We start from the raw sequence: 26,449 nt of genomic DNA, 5'->3' as shown, positions 1-26,449 counted from the left end.
TCTGGTAAAAGTCAGATTTCTTTGTCTCAGATCTTCCTCTAGCCTTGTTCTTCTTTCGAGAGTTCCCTTGTGCTGCCTCAGTTGGATCTCCTTCACTTGACAGGGGGGTGCCCGAGCAGCGACCCACCCCAGCTCTAGCCCAACTCCTACTTACCTGCTAGGTGAGATACTATGATCATGAAGGTGCTTCTCCCAGGGCAAGGCTCACCAATTGCACTCTGGGTGTGCTGCTCCTGCGATATCCCCAAATGTGGGAAACTTGACTGCATAATTTGTGTTTCCCCTGGTCGGCTCTCTTATAATTCAGATCTCTTTGTCTCATGTCTCTCTCCAGCCTAGTTTGCTGTCTGTTTACACTTCTCTTTTCTTGAGCCACTCCCTTCTATGCCCTTGCGCACTATCTTGACTTCTCCCGTCTGCTTACTTTGTGCCTTCCAACGCACAATGCGAACTACAGGTAGTGCTGCAGGGCCCACACCCTTTTAGTTGCCTTACAGAGCAGCTCTGGAGCTATTACAGTGCCTAGCTGCTGCAAGTAATCAGCTTGAATGCTTCAGGGGCTGGGGCATAGCCAACATGAGCCCCACACCGAAGGAGGGTGGAGGTGTTTAATGTGAATTAGGGGTCATCCAAGCGCCGCAAAAGGCCGCCATGCCCTGCACGCCCCTTTTCTCTTTTCATATGCAGACGAGGGTTGAAGCCAACTTTGACCCACTGCTTGGATGACATCACCATATGCAAATCCATCTGCTGCAGGCCTTCCCCCAGGAATGCTTGTACTAGTTGTTGCATTTGGTTTGTTGTTTGGGGGTGCTTCAGTATTAGGCAGCCTTCTGCCCTCCCATGTTCATCTGAAAATATGTGTTCTCCCTGCAGTTGTTGTCCCCAGATGAGAGTTCCCTTGTGCTGCCTCAGTTGAATCTCCTTTACTTGACAAGGGAGGCATTTTGGATTTTTTCTTTGGGTACCCTTACACCTGATGGTCTGAATGAGAGCATCGAACTGAACAACATTGGCAGTCTCTGAAGATTTTATCTATTGATTTACCTAATATATTATTTATTGAATATCCATTTATTGTATGTTTAATAAATAAACAAAATTATTAGAAGTAGCTATTTTGGAAACAGCTTTCCTCTTAGGATGAAACTGTATAATCCTGTTGTGTGTGTTCCTTTAAAGTTCTTTAGTAAAATCCACTAGTAATGATGAACATCAGATTTCTTCCTCCATCCTCTTTTTACACTTTCTCTTGGTTCTATATATATATTTTTTTTTCTATTTTTATTTTTCCCCCCTCCTTCTCCCAAAAGGCCCACCTCCCTCCCCCCCCTCCCTGTTTTAAATTTTAAAATCTTTAAATATTTAAATCTTCGAATCCTTAAATTGTCTGTTTAATATTTATTTTTTCTTCAATTCTTTTTGTTGTTTAAACAGCAATGTAATTATTCCAGGGGTTAAAATAATGAAATATAGAAATAATATTAACAAAAATTAAAGGTAAAAATGAATTGATAGAATGATCCCATTAAAAGTAAATAAATAATATGGATGTTAAGCTGAGCGGGTTGGATTCGAACATGGGACTAGCTGCATAGAGTGCATTTGATGTTTCCCCTGCGCCACAAGAAATGCTTTAGTAGTGGCATGGATTTATGTTACCCTAAAAGGTTTTGATAAAGCTAAATATTTATCTTACTTAAAACCCTTTAAGAGGCCTAAGAACACTGTACGCTATTGACGTCTGGAGTACCGTAAGGGTACGCACGTTGCGTAGCAATCGCTTAGCGTAGCGTACGCTCGGGACCACGAGAAGATCACCAGCGGCGCAGACGCTCACAATGTTAAACCTTTACATGTAAACCATGAACAATGTATTATACAGGAAAAACCTTAGTGTAATAGTGGGGTGTAGATGCAACACAATGTAACCTTATTAACTTAAAGCTGTTCGAGCGTCTCCGACAGACCTGAGAATACTTAACACCATAAGAAATACACAAATGCCGGGCTTAGGGTCTAACGCCTTATATGAATGTTATACTTGCAAAAGAATAATACAATACAAGTCATACACTACCAATATAACATAGACTAACTAACCAGATAACTACACAGGAAATACAATACAATACAAGTACGTTTAAGGAAAAAAATGAGAGAAAGAGGAGAGGAGAGAGAGAGAGAGATATGGCCCACAATACCAATAAAGACAATATGATTGCGGAGAAAAACTTACGCACAAGGGGAACGATCGCATGCGCCTCTGGATATCCAGCTCCCGATTATCAGCAATGAGAACCGTTGAAGAGTGAGAGCTGGATATGATCGGCTTGTCTATTTATGCCCCACACACACAATACAATTCAATGGTCCCTACAATCTCATTGTTCATTGGACACAGGAATTCGTCTTCGCATTATAACAAAAGGTTATAGGTTGATTCATACAGGTGGGCTGTGACTATTTCCAACTGCTCAGGTGGGTGGGAAACTAGGTTTCCCGCCGCATGGATAAGTAAGTGCAAATAATAGTAAAAGTACATAAACTTCTTATGTCCATAACTATTCGCACGAGCGATTAATCTGCTTCAAACCAACACCGGAATATTGCTAATTAAATACTCTTCCGATGGATACTAAACACCACTGTATGACTCATGTCTGACCCTTCGTATCAAACAAAGAGGGATCTCTCTGTCCATGAACATGCTATATTAACTAAACTTTCAGATTCTATCAAAGGGACCATAATCTACAAAATACATTATATGGTTAAAATATATATCGATTGAGTCGCCCGCTAGACGCATACAAACTCTACCGTAAATCCGCATATCGTGCGCCTGCGGGTGCACGCGACTGCGAGTATGCGCACGCACGGGAGAGCTCTTGCACGCGTAGCGGGAGCTCGCATGAGGTGCAGATATGGCAGTGTGCATAGTGATATTTTTCTGACTTTGACAGTCCACCCTTTGGCAGTCAACAATAACTGCCACTTCCTAAAACATTTCAAAACGAGAAAAATATATATCAAGTGTAAATACATTTCTATGATTGGGTAAGGGAGGAGAGGAGAAGGTAGGAAAAGGGTATGACCTATTGAGATAGCAGAAGCATGTGTGTATGAATCCATGTTTGGGGGGTCATGTATCATCGTGCCGTACGTGTTTTAAATCAAGCTTCGAGGTATTGCGAAGTATACATTTGAATTCCTTCTTATCCCGTGGTACGGGTCTGTGGATGGGCTGTCAAACTTTACCGAGCTCTTTTCGGCTGTGGTTGTAACAAAATGGGGGAGCACATTTTAGTTGATGATACATGAATGGGGGAATATGTGAATGCTGATATCTGTGCGGGTATTCCCTATCGACTATGGGGTAAATTTACTAAGATTCGTGTTTTCCCGTTTCAGGTCAAAGTTCAATCACGAATGACATCGAAAGTGTAAAACTGCAACTTTTTAAATTTGTTACGACGGATTTACTAAGCTGTCGTATTCGGGTTTTTCTTTTGTTCCGATGTCGATGTCATTCGTGTTTTTTTTTTTATTTTTACGGCAGTGATTAGCAAAACACTGCCGACTTTTTTACAATGAATCTCGGCCGGATCTGTGTGATCCGTGCTGGGGTTCATTTTTTTTTTTTTTTTTTTTTTTAAATTAAACACTGTAAAATCCAAAAAAAAAATTGCGTGGGGTCCCCTCTCCTAAGCATAACCAGCCTCGGGCTCTTTGAGCCGATCCTGGTTGCAGAGATATGGGGAAAAAATTGACAGGGGTTCCCCCATATTTAAGCAACCAGCATCGGGCTCTGCGCCTGGTCCTGGTTCCAAAAATACGGGGGACAAAAAGAGTAGGGGTCCCCCGTATTTTTAAAACCAGCACCGGGCTCCACTAGCTGGACAGATAATGCCCCAGCCGGGGGTCACTTTTATATAGTGCCCTGCGGCCGTGGCATCAAAAATCCAACTAGTCACCCCTGGCCGGGGTACCCTGGGGGAGTGGGGACCCCTTCAATCAAGGGGTCCCCCCCCCAGCCACCCAAGGGCCAGGGGTGAAGCCCGAGGCTGTCCCCCCCCCATCCAATGGGCTGCGGATGGGGGGGCTGATAGCCTTTTGTGATAATGAAAAGATATTGTTTTTAGTAGCAGTACTACAAGGCCCAGCAAGCCTCCCCCCCATGCTGGTACTTGGAGAACCACAAGTACCAACATGCGGCGGAAAAACGGGCCCGCTGGTACCTGTAGTACTACTACTAAAAAAAATACCCAAAAAAAGACAAGACACACACACCGTGAAAGTAAAGATTTATTACATACATGCACACAAACATACATACATACTTACCTTATGTTCACACGAGGGTCTGTCCTCTTCTCCAGTAGAATCCAAGGGGTACCTGTTGAATAAATTCTACTCACCAGATCCCGGGTCCCAGGGTCCTCGGGGCAACCATTTGTAATCCAGGTACTTGCATAAAATAACAAAACGGAAAGCCGAGCCACGAACTGAAAGGGGCCCCATGTTTTCACATGGGACTCCTTTCCCCGAATGCCTGAAACCCACTCTGACTTCTGTCTAAGTGGGTTTCTTCAGCCAATCAGGGAGCGCCACGTTGTAGCACCCTCCTGATCGGCTGTGTGCTCCTGTACTGAGTGACAGGCGGCACACGGCAGTGTTACAATGTAGCGCCTATGCGCTACATTGTAACCAATGGTGGGAACTTTCTGCCCTGCGGTTGACCTAAAGTGACGTCACCGCTGAGCAGAAAGTTCCCACCATTGGTTACAATGGAGCGCATAGGCGCTACATTGTAACACTGCCGTGTGCCGCCTGTCACTCAGTACAGGAGCACACAGCCGATCAGGAGGGTGCTACAACGTGGCGCTCCCTGATTGGCTGAAGAAACCCACTTAGACAGAAGTCAGAGTGGGTTTCTGGCATTCGGGGAAAGGAGTCCCATGTGAAAACATGGGGCCCCTTTCAGTTCGTGGCTCGGCTTTCCGTTTTGTTATTTTATGCAAGTACCTGGATTACAAATGGTTGCCCCGAGGACCCTGGGACCCGGGATCTGGTGAGTAGAATTTATTCAACAGGTACCCCTTGGATTCTACTGGAGAAGAGGACAGACCCTCGTGTGAACATAAGGTAAGTATGTATGTATGTTTGTGTGCATGTATGTAATAAATCTTTACTTTCACGGTGTGTGTGTCTTGTCTTTTTTTGGGTATTTTTTTAGTAGTAGTACTACAGGTACCAGCGGGCCCGTTTTTCCGCCGCATGCTGGTACTTGTGGTTCTCCAAGTACCAGCATGCGGGGGAGGCTTGCTGGGCCTTGTAGTACTGCTACTAAAAACAATATATTTTCATTATCACAAAAGGCTATCAGCCCCCCCCATCCGCAGCCCATTGGAAGGGGGGGGGACAGCCTCGGGCTTCACCCCTGGCCCTTGGGTGGCTGGGGGGGGGACCCCTTGATTGAAGGGGTCCCCACTCCCCCAGGGTACCCCGGCCAGGGGTGACTAGTTGGATTTTTGATGCCACGGCCGCAGGGCACTATATCAAAGTGACCCCCAGCTGTGGCATTATCTGTCCAGCTAGTGGAGCCCGGTGCTGGTTTTAAAAATACGGGGGACCCCTACTCTTTTTGTCCCCCGTATTTTTGGAACCAGGACCAGGCGCAGAGCCCGATGCTGGTTGCTTAAATATGGGGGAACCCCTGTCAATTTTTTCCCCATATTTCTGCAACCAGGATCGGCTCAAAGAGCCCGAGGCTGGTTATGCTTAGGAGGGGGGACCCCACGCAATTTTTTTAAAGAAAATAACCACTTTCCAACCCCTTCCCACTGATATACATGCACGGATCTCATGGATCCGTGCATGCCTATACAATCACGGATTAAAAAAGCAGGTCTGTTTTTTTTTAGCACTTTTTTACGAGTTGTAATTTTTCACGGCAGTGTTTGTTTTTTTTTTGCTTTGCACTTCTTAGTAAATTACCGAGATTCATACTTAAACAGCCGCGTTTTGACCGATGGTGTATTCATTTGTATTTTTATTGTTGGACTTCCAAAAAATTACTAATGCCCTCATCACTGCCGTGATTATTGCTTAGTAAATTACCGAGATGACACTTTGATAAAAAAAACGGCATCTTGGTCAAAATCGGGACCTTAGTAAATTTACCCCTATGTGTGTAATTACCTGAAGGTTGTAGAGATGAAGATAAGACACAATTATGGTAAATGCAGTGGTATTCTATGTCAGGTTAATGAACATTTGTCGGTTGAAGTCTTGTTCGGTGTCTGTTGAATGCAGTCTTCTTTGGGCTTTTGTCAAAAGGTGTGGGCAAAAAGCTTTGTCAATGTCCATAGACTTACAAAAGTGTTGGGCTAGCGTAATTTTAAAATTTCTAGGGAAACTGGGGGTCTATGGCATAGTTCATCAAATATCTGTGTATAAGGTTGTCAAAACTTCTTCTTTAATCCATCAGTTGTCTGTATACAGGGTCATCAAATTCCTCGTCAAAAAGTGGGTCTTTTTACCTTGGAAAAACCGGAAAAACAGGTGAAAGAAACGGACCGTATAATCGCATTTTCATCACATCATTGTTTCTACAGTTGGGTCATAAATCAAATCCATTGGAATTACAATTTCCTCACTCCTTAGACTCATTACCCTGGTACTACGTTTGCACTTCATTAAAGCCTGACCGCATCTAAATGTCAAGCCAATCGTTATGACAACACCTAAGATACATAGAAGAAACTTCCCTACATCCATTATGACTCCTTGAGCCCATTCTCCTAAACCAGAGAACCAATTTCACGGGTTCAACCATGACACCCAACCAGTCAGCTCATTACCCACAGCAGCAAGGGTGAGATTGTGTCTCCTGCGAAATTCCCACTTTAATTGGAGAATATCGTCCATCTTTTGGTCTATGACCTCGACCGGATCCTCGGTACTATTCGTTATATATGTGCAGCATTTCACGCCGTACTGCGTTGCCAGTGTGACACAATATCCACCTGTTACTGCTGTGAGATAATTAAGAACCATTCTATGCTGAACCAGTTCTGTTTTATAAGCTTGAAGCTCTCTTCCAGTATACCTAAAAGTGTCAGCATACATTTCTGTGATATTGTCTAACAAATTTGCAAGCGCAGATATGTATTTATAATTCAACACTCCTCTGGCGGTGCGAGTGATGTCTAACGCGAGTAGAACCTGAATCCCGGTGGATTCATGGATCATGTCAGAGGCCGGATGCTCTGTTCTTTCTATCAGGTGCCGTTTAACTACGTGCTCGTAATGAGTATGAGTATAAGGAGCTTGGGCACCACGGTGTATATCTTTCATTTTGGCATGTGATACAGTCATTACTTCAGGCAGTACTTTTCCAATATAACACAATCCTTCAGAGTTTGGGGCAAGCCACTTATACGCCTTCCTCCCGCATATGAAATAGGCATCATCGGGGAGAACATATGGGACGGAGTAGGACATAACCATATTACACATCTTCCATGTGAAATCTCCTAACCCTAATTCTCCCATCTGTCTGGTACACGTATCAGTTTGTACGATATGTGCACAGTATCCTGGTGATACCTCTCCAACTCTCGTAATCCTACTTCCTAGGGTATACCTATATCGGAAAGATTTTTCTCTACTGGCTATGTGGCGTATAAGCTCTGTATCTGTCGGCATTCTATCTGCTCTATATGAAAAGGTCATGGTTTGGTTACTCCATGACACTTCCCAATTTCCCGGCTTTCGGGGATTGGAAATGTTAAAACATATTAGGGATCTATCCACATGATATTGGTGGAGCTTCAAACTAGGAGGACTGGAGATATTAAACCTCCTGTCCACCGGTCCCCCACCCTTTAGCTCAAGTACCTCCCCTACCATTAAAGGAAATGGTACTTGTCCTGATTTGCTATGACCTTGAGGTACTTGAGAGCATACCCAACAATCTGTTTGATTTAACACACTACCCACTAAGGAGTGATAGTCACTCAAGGGCTGCCGGTCCATGTGGATATTAAAACTGGATTGGCATTTCTTGATGCACCCATCCTCAACTACATTGTCACAGAGCCTACAGATACAGTTTTCTTCAGCTAACAATCCTTCACAATTCCTTCTATTGTCAATGCTATCGGATCGTTTTCTGATACTCGCCTTTACTTGTTGGTTAAGTTGTTCTTGGAAAACTACGCCTCCATCTTTGTCATCAGAACCCATTCCAGAACCTTTCTCGACCTCCATGGTACTCTCGCCGGAACAGACTGCTCTGGTCAACATCATGGTCAACAGGAAAATCCGGATCACAGTCTCTTGGGGCAAGTCCATCTTATAGGAGGAAACGAAGAAGAATGAGAAGGGGGAAAAATAATTTGAGGGAGAGGGGATGGGAAGTGGAGAAAAACAATAAAAGGGAACAGGGAATCGACAACTGCTTTTGATCTTGTGATTTTCAATGCTCAGGTGCCGCCTCAGTCCTCCTGGAACAGACACTCCAGTGATACAACTTCCTCTACCGTCTGTTCCTTATCACGGGACCTCTCTGGATCAGCAACCTTCTTACAATGGGACGAATGAACCCAAGTCTCTCTCTGGACAACCTTCAATGCTGTAGTGCTAGTCAATAAGACTTGGTCTGACCATCTGTCAATAAGGCAACCTGAGCGTAGAAAATTCCGTATCATTACATAATCCCCAGGTTCAATGTCATGACAATTACTATCTGGTAAATCAGGAATCAATAACTTCAAATTATCATTTTGATTCCTTAGCTGTTTACTCATGTTAATCAGGTACTTTACAGTCACTTCATTGTTACACTTCAAATCATCCTGAGGGTTAATCATAACATGCGGTTGTCGACCAAACAAGATTTCAAAGGGAGACAGATTAAGAGGGGACCTGGGAGTGGTTCTGATGCTGTACAGTACTATGGGTAAAGCTTCTGGCCATGCCAATCCTGTTTCTGCCATAACTTTGCTCAGTTTATTTTTAATAGTGCTGTTCACTCTTTCCACCTTCGCACTCGCCTGTGGACGGTATGGAGTGTGCAGCTTACTATCAATTCCCATCAACTTACACATTCCTTGAAAGACATCACCTGTAAAATGGGTACCCCTATCACTTTCGATTATTCTAGGGATACCATATCTACACACAAATTCCTGCACAATTTTCTTAGCAGTAAACATAGTGGTATTTGTGGCCGCAGGAAATGCTTCAACCCAATTTGAGAATACATCTATACAAACAAGTACATATTTCAAATTTCGACAAGGGGGTAATTGAATAAAGTCAATCTGTATTACCTGAAAAGGGCCGCCTGTAGGTGGGATATGAGATGGTTCTGTTGGTATTGCCTTTCCGATGTTCTTCCTCAAACAGGTAAGGCATGACATTGCTCTCTTACCTGCATGAGATGAAAATCCTGGGGCGCACCAATATGCTCTTACCAACTTGCACATTCCCTCCTTGCCCAGATGAGTCAGCCCGTGTGCTGCCTCAGCTAAACATGGAAGATATGCTCTGGGGGCCACTGGTTTACCCTGTCCATCCGTCCAGAGTCCTGAGGACTCCTGGCCATATCCTTTTGCCTTCCAGACTGCCTTTTCCTGTGTGGAACACAAATTTTGCATCTCACACAACTTCTGTGTGTTGATGGTATTAAATACCATCAGTTGTGTGGTGTCTGTCTGTCTGGGGGTACCAGCTGCTAACTTAGCAGCTTCGTCTGCTCGGCTGTTACCAAGTGATACTGGGTCCTGGCTATATGTGTGTGCTTTACACTTGATAACAGCCACTCTGTCGGGTTCCTGTATCGCTGCTAGAAGCCTTTTGATGTGAGCTGCATGCGCTACCGGTGTACCAGCTGCCGTCATGAAATTTCTGAGGCGCCATAGGGCTCCGAAATCATGGACTACCCCGAATGCGTATCTAGAGTCGGTGTAGATATTGGCTGATTTGCCCTTAGCCAATTCACATGCTCTGGTTAGGGCGACCAGTTCAGCAACCTGGGCTGAGTGAGGTGGGCCTAGCGGTTCTGCTTCTATGGTGCCTTGATCATCTACGACTGCGTATCCAGTACACAAGTCTCCCGAGTCCGACTGTCTGTGACAACTACCATCCGTGTAGAAGGTAAGATCTACATCTTCCAGTGGGTTGTCACTGATGTCAGGCCTTGCGGTAAAATTTTGGGTCAAATATTCCATACAATCATGTGTGTCCTCCTTTGTATTAAATTCTCCTTCCCCACCACTCTCATCCTCCACCCTTTGTGCCTGTCCAGGCACACCTGGGAGATATGTTGCAGGATTTAATGCACTGCATCTCCTTATGGTGATGTTTACGGGGGCCATTAGTGCCAATTCCCATCTTGTAAACCGCGCTGATGAGACGTGTCTGGTTTGGGCAGAATTTAGCAAGGCTGACACTGCATGTGGTGTATGAATTGTGAGGTTGTGACCTAGCACTACATCTTCGCTTTTCGTTACTAGCAATGCTATCGCAGCAACGCTTCGCAAGCATGTGGGGAGGGATCGCGCTACCGTATCTAGCTGAGCGCTGTAGTATGCTACCGGCCTGCTGGCATCACCGTGCTTTTGGGTTAGGACGCCTGCTGCGCAACCAGCACTTTCTGTTCCGTACAGCTCAAAGGGTTTCCCATAGTCTGGCATACCTAATGCTGGTGCCTGCGTTAGGCACTGTTTAAGTCTCTCAAATGCCATCTCGGACTCGTCTGTGTGCGAAATCCGATCAGGCTTGTTTGAGGAGACCATCTCCTGCAAAGGTAATGCTAGAATGGAAAATCCTGGGATCCAGTTACGGCAATACCCACACATTCCTAAAAACGTTCTGATCTGTTGCTGGGTTTGAGTCAGAGTCATGTCTCTAATTGCTTGAATTCTATCAGCGGTCAGGTGTCTCAGTCCTTGTGTTAGACAGTGTCCCAAATATTTTACTTTAGTTTGGCATAATTGCAACTTGTCTTTGGAAACCTTGTGTCCTGTGTCTGAAAGATGAAACAGGAGCTGTTTCGTATCCTTCAGGGATGCTTCCAATGAATCTGAACACAGTAGTAAATCATCCACGTACTGTATCAATATTGATCCACTCTCTGGTTGGAAAGACTGTAAACAATCATGCAAAGCCTGGGAAAATATACTTGGACTGTCTATGAAACCTTGTGGTAATCGAGTCCATGTGTATTGGACTCCTCTGTATGTAAATGCAAACAAATATTGGCTGTCAGGGTGCAGAGGTACCGAAAAGAAAGCGGAGCAGAGGTCAATAACAGTGAAAAATTTCACAGTGGGAGGGATTTGCATAAGGATGACAGCTGGATTTGGCACTACGGGGAACTGACTCTCAACTATTTTGTTAATCCCCCTTAAATCCTGCACTAGCCGGTAACCCCTCCCCCCACTCTTTTTCACAGGGAAGATGGGACTATTGGCTGTGCTGGATGTTCTTACCAGGATGCCCTGTTGTAGCAAGCGCTCTATTACTGGGTATACTCCTAACTCCACCTCTGGCTTCAGAGGGTATTGTGGGATTTTTGGAGCTATCCTACCATCTTTTACTTGCACAACTACTGGAGCTACGTTTGCCATCAATCCAGTGTCTTGTCCGTCTTTAGTCCACAGTGACTCTGGTATCTGGGATGTCATTTCTTCTACTTGGGATGGAGTCCTATTTGTCATAATGGTATGTGACATTAATTTTGATGGGGAGTCTAACATGTCTCGCACTTCCTGAGCGTGATTCTCAGGTATGTCCAAGAATACACCTTCAGGAGTACAATAAATGACGCACCCCATTTTACACAATAAGTCTCTTCCCAAGAGATTTGTCGGTGCCGATGCAGCCAGCAAAAAGGAATGCTTGGTATGTAAAGGCCCTATTGTAATCTCGGCTGGTTTGCTAGCAGGGTAATGCTGGACTACTCCCGTTACTCCCATGGCTGGAATTGTCTTACCAGTGGTTCTCATGCCCACTGTCGAATTTATCACTGATTTGGCCGCCCCCGTATCTACAAGAAAGTTTAATGTTTTACCAGCTACATCAATTGCAATTTCGGGTTCACTACCAAGACTTGCAATCAATTTTACTGGCTGCAGATTACAGGTATGGCCACACCCCTATTGGGTATGGTGACCTCCCTGAATCCCGCTGGCAGCAACTACTTGTGAAGGGGTTAACTGGGAACTGCCAGAGGCTTGCCAGTCTCTGTTCGGGGGGTATCTTTTTGTTTCCCCTGCATGTGGCTCATAACTCCGTTTCTGCGGACCCTGCTCCCAATGTCGTGTGTCGTGTCGTTGTCTAGGGGGTTGATAAGACTTTTGTATGTTTCTCGATTTATAGTCTCGTTCAAAGTGTCCCTCTCTATGACAGAAATAACAGGTTACCACATTCGACTTACCCACAGGGTTTGGTGATTTATACAAAGGCTGCCTTGTGGTCAGGGCCTGTATACTTACGGCCATTAACTTATCACCTTGTAATTCCCTGTGTCTGGTGATATTCCGATCGTGATCCACAGCTGCCTCTCTCAAAGTAGCCACCGACAGACCTCGCCAACATGGTTGTGTGGTCTGTACCCTTGTCTTTAATGCCTCTTTTAAACCATCCATTAGTACAGATACTGCTACTTCTCGATGGTTTATGTTTGTTTTAATGTCCTCTATGCCTGTGTATTTTGCCATATCTAGTAATGCCCTGTGAAAATACTCTGCAGCTGTTTCTGACTCCTTTTGTTTAATGGAGAAAATCTTGTTCCATTTAACTACAGCTGGAAAATACTCCTTTAACTGTAAACTTATCCTTTTTACATTGTCTTTGTTGTACACATCTGTAAGAGGTACATCCTGATCCAATCCACAGTCAGCTAAAAATTGAGCCGAGTCGACATTGGAGGGTAAACAAGCCCTCAGCAATACCTGCCAGTCTTTGTTATTGGGCTCTAAAGTGTTCCCTAGGTCTCTGATGTATTTCTGGCTAGCAACTAAGTCTTTCCTAGGGTCAGGGAATTCAGACACTATGGTTCTTAATTCCATTCGGGAAAACGGGCTGTACATGGCAATGTTCCTGATAGGAGTGACTCCTGTAGTGTCCGTTTTCCCATTTGGAACTGCTATTACCCTAACGGGAGCAAGTTTAATAACATCATTCTGTGTAGATTCTACAGCCTGTGGTGAAATGGTTTCAGCATAGTGTATGGTGCCGTACTTACCTGTTGATACGACCTCACCTGTCCCTCCGCTAGGGGCCTTTGTTACTAATCTTAAGGGTTGGGCCGTGCCTACTGTTGTTTCTGATATGGTGGCTGCTAGAGAGAGCGCCGATATTGTTGCCGATTCGTCCTCTTGATCACACTCCTGGGGAAAGTTCAAAACAGGGTACAACTTGCACGGGTTAATACTTGCATTGGTTAACTTATTAACATTTACACAGTTGCTAAGTGTTTGTTTGTTACACCCTAATGCGTCATTCTCCGCAACCGATTTCTCTCCTGATATGTATGGTGGCGGCGGTGCCGTGGCTATCAGTTTCCTGATAGGGTTAGATCCCGCTGCCTGAGCCAATTCTCTCTGTATTTCACCCTCCTGTTGCCATAACTGCAAATAATCATAATGTTTAATCCGTCTCTTTGTTGATTTAATGAGACATATCCTCCTCCTAAGATTTTGTAACACTTCTGGGCTAAAGCTGCCTACTCTTGGGAACTTCTCCCCGTCATGTACCGTCATTCTCTCCCATTCATCACATAAAACCTCTGTGTGTGAACCGTATTTTTCACACATTACGTACCTTGCCGACCCGATTGGTCGGTTTACTGAATCAACCCGAACCGAGGTTGATCGCCCCCTACCTGAACAATTGGCCCCCATACCTGTAGGTGTTGCTTTCACCACCTCTGACCTTCAATCAGGGTCTTCAGCGAACCCTTACAAAAACCAAAATGTTCAAGATAGGCTGACGGTGGCGGTTTACCGAGTACCCCACTCACTCGCCCACGCCGACCAATACGACCTACACACTGCCCTAGTGCTGGTGTACTCGACCCAGGGCCCCTATGAACCTTCGTTTACTGGAACATGTGAGTGTGATCCGCAGAGCATTAACCCTTTCCAGTAACTGTTGGTTGTTGGATAATTCCTGAGTGACCAGCGAACTTCCCTTCAGAAAATAAAAAATTACACAAATCACGTCAGAATGTACAAATAGTGTTTATGACCCGTTTCGTACACAAATGGTACTGGTCAGATTAACTAATGCACACAATTACGTGCGGTACAATCAGTCTGCACATAAGCAACTAATCTTATGTGCAGAGCGACCAGTGGAATCGAAAATTGCGGCTGCGAATTCCTTCAGCATGAGCTTTAATGGCCTATATGGGTTCTGCACCAACCCCCTGGGTTGTGCTCTTTTCTCTATTTATAGCGGACTTCCTTGTCTGCTGTACCTGGACCTCCTGGTCAATTCCGGACCTCCTGGTCTGTGCTACAATAGACCTCCTGGTCTGCTATACTCTAATGCTCAGATTTTATGTTTAACAAAGGATGCCTCCCTTGCCACCATGCACGTCACTTACATGTATGTACCCTGCGAGAACTCGACTTCTTGTGGTTCAACCTCAAAAAATTGTATAAACTTATATATGCAAACACTCACTCACCACATGTACACTTTTGTTTCTATTTCTATTTCTGCGCAGAAATTTTCTTTCCTTTAGACCAGATGTGTTGTAAATTTGGAGAAGGATCTGTTAATCTAAATTTCGGACACTAAAATAGATTTGCGCTATTTATCGCGTTGCCACCTTTTCGCCTGTTACAATAACACTAGCGTGTGATTTGAGTTACGTGGGCGTACCCGGACGCTCCGTTGCGTAATATACGCTGCGTGCGTCGGCCTTTGAGTTGCGTACGCGAGTCTCACCCTTTGTTAGAGACACGTGTACACAAAGCAAATATCCACCGTAACACAATTTTACACGTTTATCAATGTAGATGATCCTCGATCATCTACCGAACACCACACTAATCTCTCCTTGTATCTTTAGGTAGAGCTGCGTGCGTGCTTTTCAATTTACACCTTAATGTATTACTTTTACTCTTTAACTATGAAATAGCGGCAAATCTCTCTTAGCACGTTTATCAATTATAAAATGGCAAACAGAAGAGTGATATATGAAAATACACGAAAATGAAAAGAAATGCAGATATGTGCGTGCGTACGCAAGACAGAAATAAACAGTTTTAAAAGACACTAGCGTGTTGTTCTTACCTCCGGTTCCGGATTCCCTCAGCACCCTTTTCTAAGCGAAGCAGACGCTTATCCAGACAGCACTACGAGGAATATGACCTCCCGCCATTTGCTGATGGATAATGTCTGCTGAAATTACCTAGTGCAGATATGTGAAGGACGGACGAGCCGCCAATTGATAAAGCTAAATATTTATCTTACTTAAAACCCTTTAAGAGGCCTAAGAACACTGTACGCTATTGACGTCTGGAGTACCGTAAGGGTACGCACGTTGCATAACAATCGCTTAGCGTAGCGTACGCTCGGGACCACGAGGAGATCACCAGCGGCGCAGACGCTCACAATGTTAAACCTTTACATGTAAACCATGAACAATGTATTATACAGGAAAAACCTTAGTGTAATGGTGGGGTGTAGATGCAACACAATGTAACCTTATTAACTTAAAGCTGTTCGAGCGTCTCCGACAGACCTGAGAATACTTAACACCATAAGAAATACACAAATGCCGGGCTTAGGGTCTAACGCCTTATATGAATGTTATACTTGCAAAAGAATAATACAATACAAGTCATACACTACCAATATAACATAGACTAACTAACCAGATAACTACACAGGAAATACAATACAATACAAGTACGTTTAAGGAAAAAAATGAGAGAAAGAGGAGAGGAGAGAGAGATATGGCCCACAATACCAATAAAGACAATATGATTGCGGAGAAAAACTTACGCCCAAGGGGAACGATCGCATGCGCCTCTGGATATCCAGCTCCCGATTATCAGCAATGAGAACCGTTGAAGAGTGAGAGCTGGATGTGATCGGCTTGTCTATTTATGCCCCACACACACAATACAATTCAATGGTCCCTACAATCTCATTGTTCATTGGACACAGGAATTCGTCTTCGCATTATAACAAAAGGTTATAGGTTGATTCATACAGGTGGGCTGTGACTATTTCCAACTGCTCAGGTGGGTGGGAAACTAGGTTTCCCGCCGCATGGATAAGTAAGTGCAAATAATAGTAAAAGTTCATAAACTTCTTATGTCCATAACTATTCGCACGAGCGATTAATCTGCTTCAAACCAACACCGGAATATTGCTAATTAAATACTCTTCCGATGGATACTAAACACCACTGTATGACTCATGTCTGACCCTTCATATCAAACAAAGAGGGATCTCTCTGTCCATGAACATGCTATATTAACTAAACTTTCAGATTCTATCAAAGGGACCATAATCTACAAAATACATTATATGGTTAAAATATATATCGATTGAGTCGCCCGCTAGACGCATACAAACTCTACCGTAAATCCGCATATCGTGCGCCTGCGGGTGCACGCGACTGCGAGTATGCGCACGCACGGGAGAGCTCTTGCACGCGCAGCGGGAGCTCGCATGAGGTGCAGATATGGCAGTGTGCATAGTGATATTTTTCTGACTTTGACAGTTTTATATAAGTAAATGGGGATCCTTAGTGCTGAGTCTCTGAATTATGTATATGTGATTATAGATATGAGGTATTGATTGAAAGATTATAGGTTAATCTGTATATAGATTATATATTTTCTGTTATTTTTTAAACCACCTTGTTGCTTATTTTATTATTATTTTTAATCACCATGTTGCTTATTTTTATATTATGAAATGCCTTTATATGTGCAATTGCAATTAGAAAGTTGTTCCATATGTGAGTCATTACATGTATGCATCCAATTAGTACATGTATGTATCCAATCAACTAATTAGTAATGCTATTGGTCCGGTGCATTTTAAAAAGAGCCTGCTAGGCTGCTGATGTATCCTCTGACGAAACCGCTCTTGGATAACAGCGGAGAAACAAGTAAGAAAGGTGATTACAGGACACTCTGATTGCTGAGATATAAGCCCGTTCATGAACGAGCTACATCACGGCGGACGTCTGATGTAAAGACAGCGGTGAAGGGGAAAAAGCAATTTGAGACCGAGCAAAAGGAGGTCTCTACCCCACGGCAGGGAGAAATATCCCGACCGCGAGTGCCAATATGATCCAGCCACGGTTAACGGGGGTCGTAGCATACCGCTGTGTTTCACCAACCATCACAGCGCTCTCCCCCTGTTTTCTTTCATTACTCACGTGAGTTACATATGAACTTTAACTGCAGTAAATAAGAGGCGTTGGTTACAACTGTTGCTGTTCATCCACAAGAAGGAATTTAATGTATCAATTACAATTGGAAAGTAACGAATAAATTACAACAGCTGTATCCAGGAGGATTTTTTGGACACTTTAATAAACATTCCGTTGTCATCAAGGGCAATATGAAATAGATCCTGATTACATTTAGATATGGATAGTGGTGCCTATATATGTTGACTCCATTGTATTTTATTGAATGTGGGTTTCTTCTGTCTATATATATTTTTTTAAAATAAAGAGCTTGTATATTTTATTTTTTGCGCTCCCTTTATAACAAATGTGATTATCTTTAAAATTTGGTTTATTATTGGTAGAACAGTACTACCTATGGGAGCAGCATTTTATAATATATGGTGAAAATTAATAGATGTATAAAGATTAAATAAGCAACAAATTGGTGAAATAGATAAGTTTTGATAGGAGCGCTGGGTTCTATATATATATATTGACATTTGGTTATATATATGTATAGACTTTATAAATTCTTGACAGAGATGTGCCTGAGCAGCGGCCCTCCCCAGCCCTATCCCAAATCATACTTATTTTGCATAGGAGATACCATGGTCATGAAGATTGTTCTCCCAGGGTGAGGTTCATTCATTGCATTCTGGGTATGCTGACCCCTGTGATTTCCCCAAATGTGGGAAACTCGACTGCATTATTTGTGGTAGTGGGGGACTGTGTTTGTGCTTTCCTCTGGTCAGCTCTGGTAAAAGTCAGATTTATTTGTCTCAGATCTTCCTCTAGCCTTGTTCTTCTTTCGAGAGTTTCCATGTGCTGCCTCAGTTGGATATCCTTCACTTGACAGGGGGGTGCCTGAGCAGCGACCCTCCCCAGCTCTAGCCCAACTCCTACTTACCTGCCAGGTGAGATACTATGATCATGAATGTGCTTCTCCCAGGGCAAGGCTCACCCATTGCACTCTGGGTGTGCTGCTCCTGCGGTTTCCCCAAATGTTGGACACTTGAGTGCATAATTTGTGTTTCCCCTGGTCGGCTCTCGTATAATTCAGATCTCTTTGTCTCAGGTCTCTCTCCAGCCTAGTTTGCTGTCTGTTTCCACTTCTCTTTTCTTGAGTTGCTCCCTTCTATGCCCTTGCGCACTATCCTGACTTCTCCCGTCTGCTTACTTTGTGCCTTCCAACGCACAATGCAAACTACAGGTAGTGCTGCAGGGCCCACACCCTTTAACTTGCCTTACAGAGCAGCTCTGGAGCTGTTACAGTGCCCAGCTGCTGCAAGAAATCAGCTTGAATGCTTCAGGGGCTGGGGCATAGCCCCACACCGAAGGAGGGTGGAGGTGTTTAATGCGAACTAGGGGTCATCCAAGCGCCGCAAAAGGCCGCCATGCCCTGCATACCCCTATTCTCTTTTCATATGCAGATGAGGGTTCCAGCCAACTTTGGCCCACTGCTTGGATGACATCACTGTATGCAAATCCGTCTTCTGCAGACCTTCCCCCAGGAATGCTTGTACTAGTTGTTGCATTTGGTTTGTTGTTTGGGGGTGCTTCAGTATTAGGCAGCCTTCTGCTCTCCCATGTTCATTTGAAAATAAGTGTTCTCCCTGCAGTTGTTGTCCCCAGATGAGAGTTCCCTTGTGCTGCCTCAGTTGAATCTCCTTTACTTGACAGAGATATGCCTGAGCAGCGGCCCTCCCCAGCCCTATCCCAAATCATACTTATTTTGCATAGGAGATACCATGGTCATGAAGATTGTTCTCCCAGGGTGAGGTTCATTCATTGCATTCTGGGTATGCTGACCCCTGTGATTTCCCCAAATGTGGGAAACTCGACTGCATTATTTGTGGTAGTGGGGGACTGTGTTTGTGCTTTCCTCTGGTCAGCTCTGGTAAAAGTCAGATTTCTTTGTCTCAGATCTTCCTCTAGCCTTGTTCTTCTTTCGAGAGTTCCCTTGTGCTGCCTCAGTTGGATCTCCTTCACTTGACAGGGGGGTGCCCGAGCAGCGACCCTCCCCAGCTCTAGCCCAACTCCTACTTACCTGCCAGGTGAGATACTATGATCAGGAAGGTACTTCTCCCAGGGCAAGGCTCACCCATTGCACTCTGGGTGTGCTGCTCCTGCGATTTCCACAAATGTGGGACACTTAACCGCATAATTTGTGTTTCCACTGGTCGGCTTTCATATAATTCAGATCTCTTTGTCTCAGGTCTCTCTCCAGCCTAGTTTGCTGTCTGTTTCCACTTCTTTTTTTTTGAGCCCCTCCCTTCTATACCCTTCTACACTATCCTGACTTCTCCTCCTGTCTGCTTACTTTGTGCCTTCCAACGCACAATGCGAACTACAGGTAGTGCTGCAGGGCCCACACCCTTTTACTTGCCTTACAGAGCAGCTCTGGAGCTGTTACAGTGCCAAGCTGCTGCAAGAAATCAGCTTGAATGCTTCAGGGGCTGGGGCATTGCCAACATGAGCCCCACACCGAAGGAGGGTGGGGGTGTTTAATGCGAACTAAGGGTCATCCAAGCACCGCAAAAGGCCGCCATGCCCTGCATACCCCTTTTCTCTTTTCATATGCAGATGAGGGTTCCAGCCAACTTTGGCCCACTGCTTGGATGACATCACTGTATGCAAATCCGTCTTCTGCAGACCTTCCCCCAGGAATGCTTGTACTAGTTGTTGCATTTGGTTTGTTGTTTGGGGGTGCTTCAGTATTAGGCAGCCTTCTGCCCTCCCATGTTCATTTGAAAATATGTGTTCTCCCTGCAGTTGTTGTCCCCAGATGAGAGTTCCCTTGTGCTGCCTCTGTTGAATCTCCTTTACTTGACAGAGATGTGCCTGAGCAGCGGCCCTCCCCAGCCCTATCCCAAATCATACTTATTTTGCATAGGAGATACCATGGTCATGAAGATTGTTCTCCCAGGGTGAGGTTCATTCATTGCATTCTGGGTATGCTGACCCCTGTGATTTCCCCAAATGTGGGAAACTCGACTGCATTATTTGTGGTAGTGGGGGACTGTGTTTGTGTTTTCCTCTGGTCAGCTCTGGTAAAAGTCAGATTTCTTTGTCTCAGATCTTCCTCTAGCCTTGTTCTTCTTTCGAGAGTTCCCTTGTGCTGCCTCAGTTGGATCTCCTTCACTTGACATGGGGGTGCTTGAGCAGCGACCCTCCCCAGCTCTAGCCCAACTCCTACTTACCTGCCAGGTGAGATACTATGATCATGAAGGTGCTTCTCCCAGGGCAAGGCTCACCCATTGCACTCTGGGTGTGCTGCCCCTGTGATTTCCCCAAATGTGGGAAACTTGACTGCATCATTTGTATTTCCACTGGTCGGCTTTCATATAATTCAGATCTCTTTGTCTCAGGTCTCTCTCCAGCCTAGTTTGCTGTCTGTTTCCACTTCTTTTTTTTTTTAGCCCCTCCCTTCTATACCCTTGTGCGCTATCCTGACTTCTCCTCCTGTCTGCTTACTTTGGGCCTTCCAATGCACAATGCAAATTACAGGCAGTGCTGCAGGGCCCACACCCTTTTACTTGCCTTACAGAGCAGCTCTGGAGCTGTTACAGTGCCAAGCTGCTGCAAGAAATCAGCTTGAATGCTTCAGGGGCTGGGGCATTGCCAATATGAGCCCCACACCGAAGGAGGGTGGGGGTGTTTAATGCGAACTAAGGGTCATCCAAGCGCCGCAAAAGGCCGCCATGCCCTGCATACCCCTATTCTCTTTTCATATGCAGATGAGGGTTTCAGCCAACTTTGGCCCACTGCTTGGATGACATCACTGTATGCAAATCCGTCTTCTGCAGACCTTCCCCCAGGAATGCTTGTACTAGTTGTTGCATTTGGTTTGTTGTTTGGGGGTGCTTCAGTATTAGGCACCCTTCTGCTCTCCCATGTTCATTTGAAAATAAGTGTTCTCCCTGCAGTTGTTGTCCCCAGATGAGAGTTCCCTTGTGCTGCCTCAGTTGAATCTCCTTTACTTGACAGAGATATGCCTGAGCAGCGGCCCTCCCCAGCCCTATCCCAAATCATACTTATTTTGCATAGGAGATACCATGGTCATGAAGATTGTTCTCCCAGGGTGAGGTTCATTCATTGCATTCTGGGTATGCTGACCCCTGTGATTTCCCCAAATGTGGGAAACTTGACTGCATTATTTGTGGTAGCGGGGGACTGTGTTTGTGCTTTCCTCTGGTCAGCTCTGGTAAAAGTCAGATTTCTTTGTCTCAGATCTTCCTCTAGCCTTGTTCTTCTTTCGAGAGTACCCTTGTGCAGCCTCAGTTGGATCTCCTTCACTTGACAGGGGGGTGCCCGAGCAGTGACCCTCCCCAGCTCTAGCCCAACTCCTACTTACCTGCCAGGTGAGATACTATGATCAGGAAGGTACTTCACCCAGGGCAAGGCTCACCCATTGCACTCTGGGTGTGCTGCTCCTGCAATTTCCCCTAATGTGGGACACTTAACTGCATAATTTGTGTTTCCACTGGTCGGCTTTCATATAATTCAGATCTCTTTGTCTCAGGTCTCTCTCCAGCCTAGTTTGCTGTCTGTTTCCACTTCTTTTTTTTTGAGCCCCTCCCTTCTATACCCTTGTGCACTATCCTGACTTCTCCTCCTGTCTGCTTACTTTGTGCCTTCCAACGCACAATGCGAACTACAGGTAGTGCTGCAGGGCCCACACCCTTTTACTTGCCTTACAGAGCAGCTCTGGAGCTGTTACAGTGCCAAGCTGCTGCAAGAAATCAGCTTGAATGCTTCAGGGGCTGGGGCATTGCCAACATGAGCCCCACACCGAAGGAGGGTGGGAGTGTTTAATGTGAACTAAGGGTCATCCAAGCACCGCAAAAGGCCGCCATGCCCTGCATACCCCTTTTCTCTTTTCATATGCAGATGAGGGTTCCAGCCAACTTTGGCCCACTGCTTGGATGACATCACTGTATGCAAATCCGTCTTCTGCAGACCTTCCCCCAGGAATGCTTGTACTAGTTGTTGCATTTGGTTTGTTGTTTGGGGGTGCTTCAGTATTAGGCAGCCTTCTGCCCTCCCATGTTCATTTGAAAATATGTGTTCTCCCTGCAGTTGTTGTCCCCAGATGAGAGTTCCCTTGTGCTGCCTCTGTTGAATCTCCTTTACTTGACAGAGATGTGCCTGAGCAGCGGCCCTCCCCAGCCCTATCCCAATCATACTTATTTTGCATAGGAGATACCATGGTCATGAAGATTGTTCTCCCAGGGTGAGGTTCATTCATTGCATTCTGGGTATGCTGACCCCTGTGATTTCCCCAAATGTGGGAAACTCGACTGCATTATTTGTGGTAGTGGGGGACTGTGTTTGTGTTTTCCTCTGGTCAGCTCTGGTAAAAGTCAGATTTCTTTGTCTCAGATCTTCCTCTAGCCTTGTTCTTCTTTCGAGAGATCCCTTGTGCTGCCTCAGTTGGATCTCCTTCACTTGACAGGGGGGTGCTTGAGCAGCGACCCTCCCCAGCTCTAGCCCAACTCCTACTTACCTGCCAGGTGAGATACTATGATCATGAAGGTGCTTCTCCCAGGGCAAGGCTCACCCATTGCACTCCGGGTGTGCTGCCCCTGTGATTTCCCCAAATGTGGGAAACTTGACTGCATAATTTGTATTTCCACTGGTCGGCTTTCATATAATTCAGATCTCTTTGTCTCAGGTCTCTCTCCAGCCTAGTTTGCTGTCTGTTTCCACTTCTTCTTTTTTTGAGCCCCTCCCTTCTATACCCTTGTGCACTATCCTGACTTCTCCTCCTGTCTGCTTACTTTGGGCCTTCCAATGCACAATGCAAATTACAGGCAGTGCTGCAGGGCCCACACCCTTTTACTTGCCTTACAGAGCAGCTCTGGAGCTGTTACAGTGCCAAGCTGCTGCAAGAAATCAGCTTGAATGCTTCAGGGGCTGGGGCATTGCCAATATGAGCCCCACACCGAAGGAGGGTGGGGGTGTTTAATGCGAACTAAGGGTCATCCAAGCGCCGTAAAAGGCCGCCATGCCCTGCATACCCCTATTCTCTTTTCATATGCAGATGAGGGTTCCAGCCAACTTTGGCCCAGTGCTTGGATGACATCACTGTATGCAAATCCGTCTTCTGCAGACCTTCCCCCAGGAATGCTTGTACTAGTTGTTGCATTTGGTTTGTTGTTTGGGGGTGCTTCAGTATTAGGCAGCCTTCTGCCCTCCCATGTTCATTTGAAAATAAGTGTTCTCCCTGCAGTTGTTGTCCCCAGATGAGAGTTCCCTTGTGCTGCCTCAGTTGAATCTCCTTTACTTGACAGAGATATGCCTGAGCAGCGGCCCTCCCCAGCCCTATCCCAAATCATACTTATTTTGCATAGGAGATACCATGGTCATGAAGATTGTTCTCCCAGGGTGAGGTTCATTCATTGCATTCTGGGTATGCTGACCCCTGTGATTTCCCCAAATGTGGGAAACTTGACTGCATTATTTGTGGTAGTGGGGGACTGTGTTTGTGCTTTCCTCTGGTCAGCTCTGGTAAAAGTCAGATTTCTTTGTCTCAGATCTTCCTCTAGCCTTGTTCTTCTTTCGAGAGTTCCCTTGTGCTGCCTCAGTTGAATCTCCTTTACTTGACAGAGATATGCCTGAGCAGCGGCCCTCCCCAGCCCTATCCCAAATCATACTTATTTTGCATAGGAGATACCATGGTCATGAAGATTTTTCTCCCAGGGTGAGGTTCATTCATTGCATTCTGGGTATGCTGACCCCTGTGATTTCCCCAAATGTGGGAAACTTGACTGCATTATTTGTGGTAGTGGGGGACTGTGTTTGTGCTTTCCTCTGGTCAGCTCTGGTAAAAGTCAAATTTCTTTGTCTCAGATCTTCCTCTAGCCTTTGTCACGATCCGGGTATCTGGACGCCATTTCTTACCCATCAGATGCCTCCTAAGGCTGGCTCAGCGCTCCAGGACCGGATTCCATCTGTTATCCTGATGTGTACATTCCTGTATCCTCTCCTGTCACTCTGGGACGCTGTCACAGTAAACGCCATATTACACCTGGCATGGCGTCTCCCGCGGCCTCCGCCGCCGTCCCTGAACTTCTGCATGCAGAGTGTCTGAGTGGCGATTACGTCAGCCACGGCCTCCGCTGTGTCCGCGTGGTTGGATGTGCATCTGTCAGCCTGGCGCCTCCTGTCTCCGGTGGCCGGCGCCGCCATTACTGTTTTCATTACCACATGGATTACAAACCAAACTTCCCTCCAAGTGTCTGCATGGGCGCAGCCATCTTGGATTCTGTCAGCTGATCATTTCCACCAATCTGTTCTCAGTATTGTTAATCTGCATAATTGCCTAGCCAGTCCCTTCCTTGCTGCAGGTATAAATACACTGTGCCTGAGCAAGGAAGGCGTCAGTGCTTTGGTTGTCAAACCTAGTTCCTGTTTGTCTCTCTCCTGTGATTGTCTTCCAGGTTCCAGCTCCTGTCTCAAGACTTCCACCATAGAGACCCGCACCAGCATTCCACCTGCGGTGTAGCCTGACTCTCCAATCCATTGTGGATTCATCTGTTTCCAGCTACAACATTACCTGCTTCCAGCTCAGCTTCCAGCAGAGTACAGCTTCCCTTAAAGGGCCGGTGTCCTTTCTACACTTTACCACTCTCCACCGGTATTATTATTTCTCCGCTCTCAAGTTCTGCATTTCAGTTCATATTTCATCGCTCCCAAGTTCATTTATTATTTAACTGGTTCCAGCCAGTATCCACTCCGTGCTAACAACAGTCTGGTTCCAGCCAGTATCCACAGCAGCTGTTTTATCTTCAGCAACCCAGCTTTTCCTGGAACACCAGCTGGCACAATCCTGGGTTATCTCCATTGCTACAGTCGGGCCTGGTAAGGACTTTCCATCTAGAAGATCATAAGAACTATCTCACACTACCAGTGCCCTGTGGCTCCTGCCATCCTGTAGTACCCAGGAACTGTATTTATTCTTTGCTGACTTTTACGTTTTCTTTTACTGCTGCTGTGTTGCGGAGTTGTCATAATAAACATCATTGACTTTTATCCAAGTTGTCGTGGTCACGCCTTCGGGCAGTTATTATTCATGTTACTTACATGTCCAGGGGTCTGATACAACCTCCCAGGTTCCGGTACATCTCAGCCCCTACAACTGAGGCTGCCTCCCGTCAGCTCAGGCCCTCAGTTGTGACAGTAAGCACTGACCTAATGAATCCAGCCGGAGACCAGGATCAAGCGGCCAGGCCGATGCAAGAACTGGCAGCCCGACTAGAACATCAGGAGGCTGCACAGGGCCACATCATCCGCTGTCTCCAGGATCTCTCTACTCGGCTGGATGGGATTCAGACAACTCTCCGTGGATCAGGCGCGTCTGGTGCGTCAACCACAGTGACTCCAGCTATAACCCCACCCACCTTACCCATTTCTGCTCCACGTCTTCATCTTCCAACGCCAGCAAAATTTGACGGATCTCCAAGATTCTGCAGGGGATTTCTCAACCAGTGTGAGATTCAGTTTGAGCTACAACCTGGCAATTTTCCCAGTGACCGTACAAAAATTGCCTACATTATTTCTCTTCTCAGTGGCTCAGCCCTTGATTGGGCATCACCGTTATGGGAGAGGTCCGACACCCTGCTATCTTCCTACACTGCCTTCGTGTCAACATTCAGGCGCATCTTCGACGAGCCAGGCCGGGTAACCTCAGCTTCATCCGAGATTCTCCGTTTACGCCAGGGGTCACGTACTGTAGGACAATATCTGATACAGTTCCAGATCCTGGCATCCGAACTGGCATGGAACGACGAGGCCCTGTATGCTGCATTCTGGCATGGCTTATCTGAGCGTATTAAAGATGAGTTAGCTACCAGAGACTTACCTTCTAAGTTAGATGAGCTAATCTCACTCTGCACGAAAGTTGATTTACGTTTCAGAGAGAGAGCAACTGAGCGTGGAAGATCATCTGCTCCAAAATCTTCTGCTCCTCCTCCTCGTCAACTGTCACCATCTAAAGATGAGCCC

General features: G+C 45.6%; 12 non-coding genes and 1 pseudogene across 12 annotated transcripts; all 13 read left to right on the top strand.

The window, feature by feature from the left end:
• Window positions 1-146: 146 nt before the first annotated feature.
• Window positions 147-288, top strand: LOC134986189 (U1 spliceosomal RNA; annotated as a pseudogene).
• Window positions 289-18,026: 17,738 nt separating this feature from the next.
• Window positions 18,027-18,190, top strand: LOC134986211 (U1 spliceosomal RNA). The gene has a single exon (XR_010192212.1). It is a non-coding gene; the product is annotated as a U1 spliceosomal RNA (small nuclear RNA).
• Window positions 18,191-18,342: 152 nt separating this feature from the next.
• On the top strand, window positions 18,343-18,505 carry LOC134986194 (U1 spliceosomal RNA). Its single transcript, XR_010192203.1, has one exon. It is a non-coding gene; the product is annotated as a U1 spliceosomal RNA (small nuclear RNA).
• Window positions 18,506-19,166: 661 nt separating this feature from the next.
• Window positions 19,167-19,330, top strand: LOC134986210 (U1 spliceosomal RNA). Its single transcript, XR_010192211.1, has one exon. It is a non-coding gene; the product is annotated as a U1 spliceosomal RNA (small nuclear RNA).
• Window positions 19,331-19,482: 152 nt separating this feature from the next.
• Window positions 19,483-19,645, top strand: LOC134986190 (U1 spliceosomal RNA). The gene has a single exon (XR_010192200.1). It is a non-coding gene; the product is annotated as a U1 spliceosomal RNA (small nuclear RNA).
• A 674-nt stretch (window positions 19,646-20,319) lies between these two features.
• On the top strand, window positions 20,320-20,483 carry LOC134985982 (U1 spliceosomal RNA). Its single transcript, XR_010192019.1, has one exon. It is a non-coding gene; the product is annotated as a U1 spliceosomal RNA (small nuclear RNA).
• Window positions 20,484-20,635: 152 nt separating this feature from the next.
• On the top strand, window positions 20,636-20,798 carry LOC134986152 (U1 spliceosomal RNA). The gene has a single exon (XR_010192168.1). It is a non-coding gene; the product is annotated as a U1 spliceosomal RNA (small nuclear RNA).
• A 675-nt stretch (window positions 20,799-21,473) lies between these two features.
• Window positions 21,474-21,637, top strand: LOC134986003 (U1 spliceosomal RNA). The gene has a single exon (XR_010192038.1). It is a non-coding gene; the product is annotated as a U1 spliceosomal RNA (small nuclear RNA).
• Window positions 21,638-21,789: 152 nt separating this feature from the next.
• On the top strand, window positions 21,790-21,952 carry LOC134986158 (U1 spliceosomal RNA). Its single transcript, XR_010192174.1, has one exon. It is a non-coding gene; the product is annotated as a U1 spliceosomal RNA (small nuclear RNA).
• A 673-nt stretch (window positions 21,953-22,625) lies between these two features.
• On the top strand, window positions 22,626-22,789 carry LOC134985981 (U1 spliceosomal RNA). Its single transcript, XR_010192018.1, has one exon. It is a non-coding gene; the product is annotated as a U1 spliceosomal RNA (small nuclear RNA).
• A 152-nt stretch (window positions 22,790-22,941) lies between these two features.
• On the top strand, window positions 22,942-23,104 carry LOC134986135 (U1 spliceosomal RNA). The gene has a single exon (XR_010192154.1). It is a non-coding gene; the product is annotated as a U1 spliceosomal RNA (small nuclear RNA).
• A 675-nt stretch (window positions 23,105-23,779) lies between these two features.
• Window positions 23,780-23,943, top strand: LOC134985990 (U1 spliceosomal RNA). Its single transcript, XR_010192026.1, has one exon. It is a non-coding gene; the product is annotated as a U1 spliceosomal RNA (small nuclear RNA).
• Window positions 23,944-24,095: 152 nt separating this feature from the next.
• LOC134986018 (U1 spliceosomal RNA) lies at window positions 24,096-24,259 on the top strand. Its single transcript, XR_010192051.1, has one exon. It is a non-coding gene; the product is annotated as a U1 spliceosomal RNA (small nuclear RNA).
• Window positions 24,260-26,449: the final 2,190 nt, after the last annotated feature.

This window comes from Pseudophryne corroboree, assembly GCF_028390025.1.
Source record: "Pseudophryne corroboree isolate aPseCor3 chromosome 7 unlocalized genomic scaffold, aPseCor3.hap2 SUPER_7_unloc_2, whole genome shotgun sequence".
Classification (NCBI taxonomy): Eukaryota; Metazoa; Chordata; class Amphibia; order Anura; family Myobatrachidae; genus Pseudophryne; species Pseudophryne corroboree.
The sequence above is the reverse complement of the archived record's forward strand: the minus strand, read 5'-3'. Positions and strand labels throughout refer to the sequence as shown.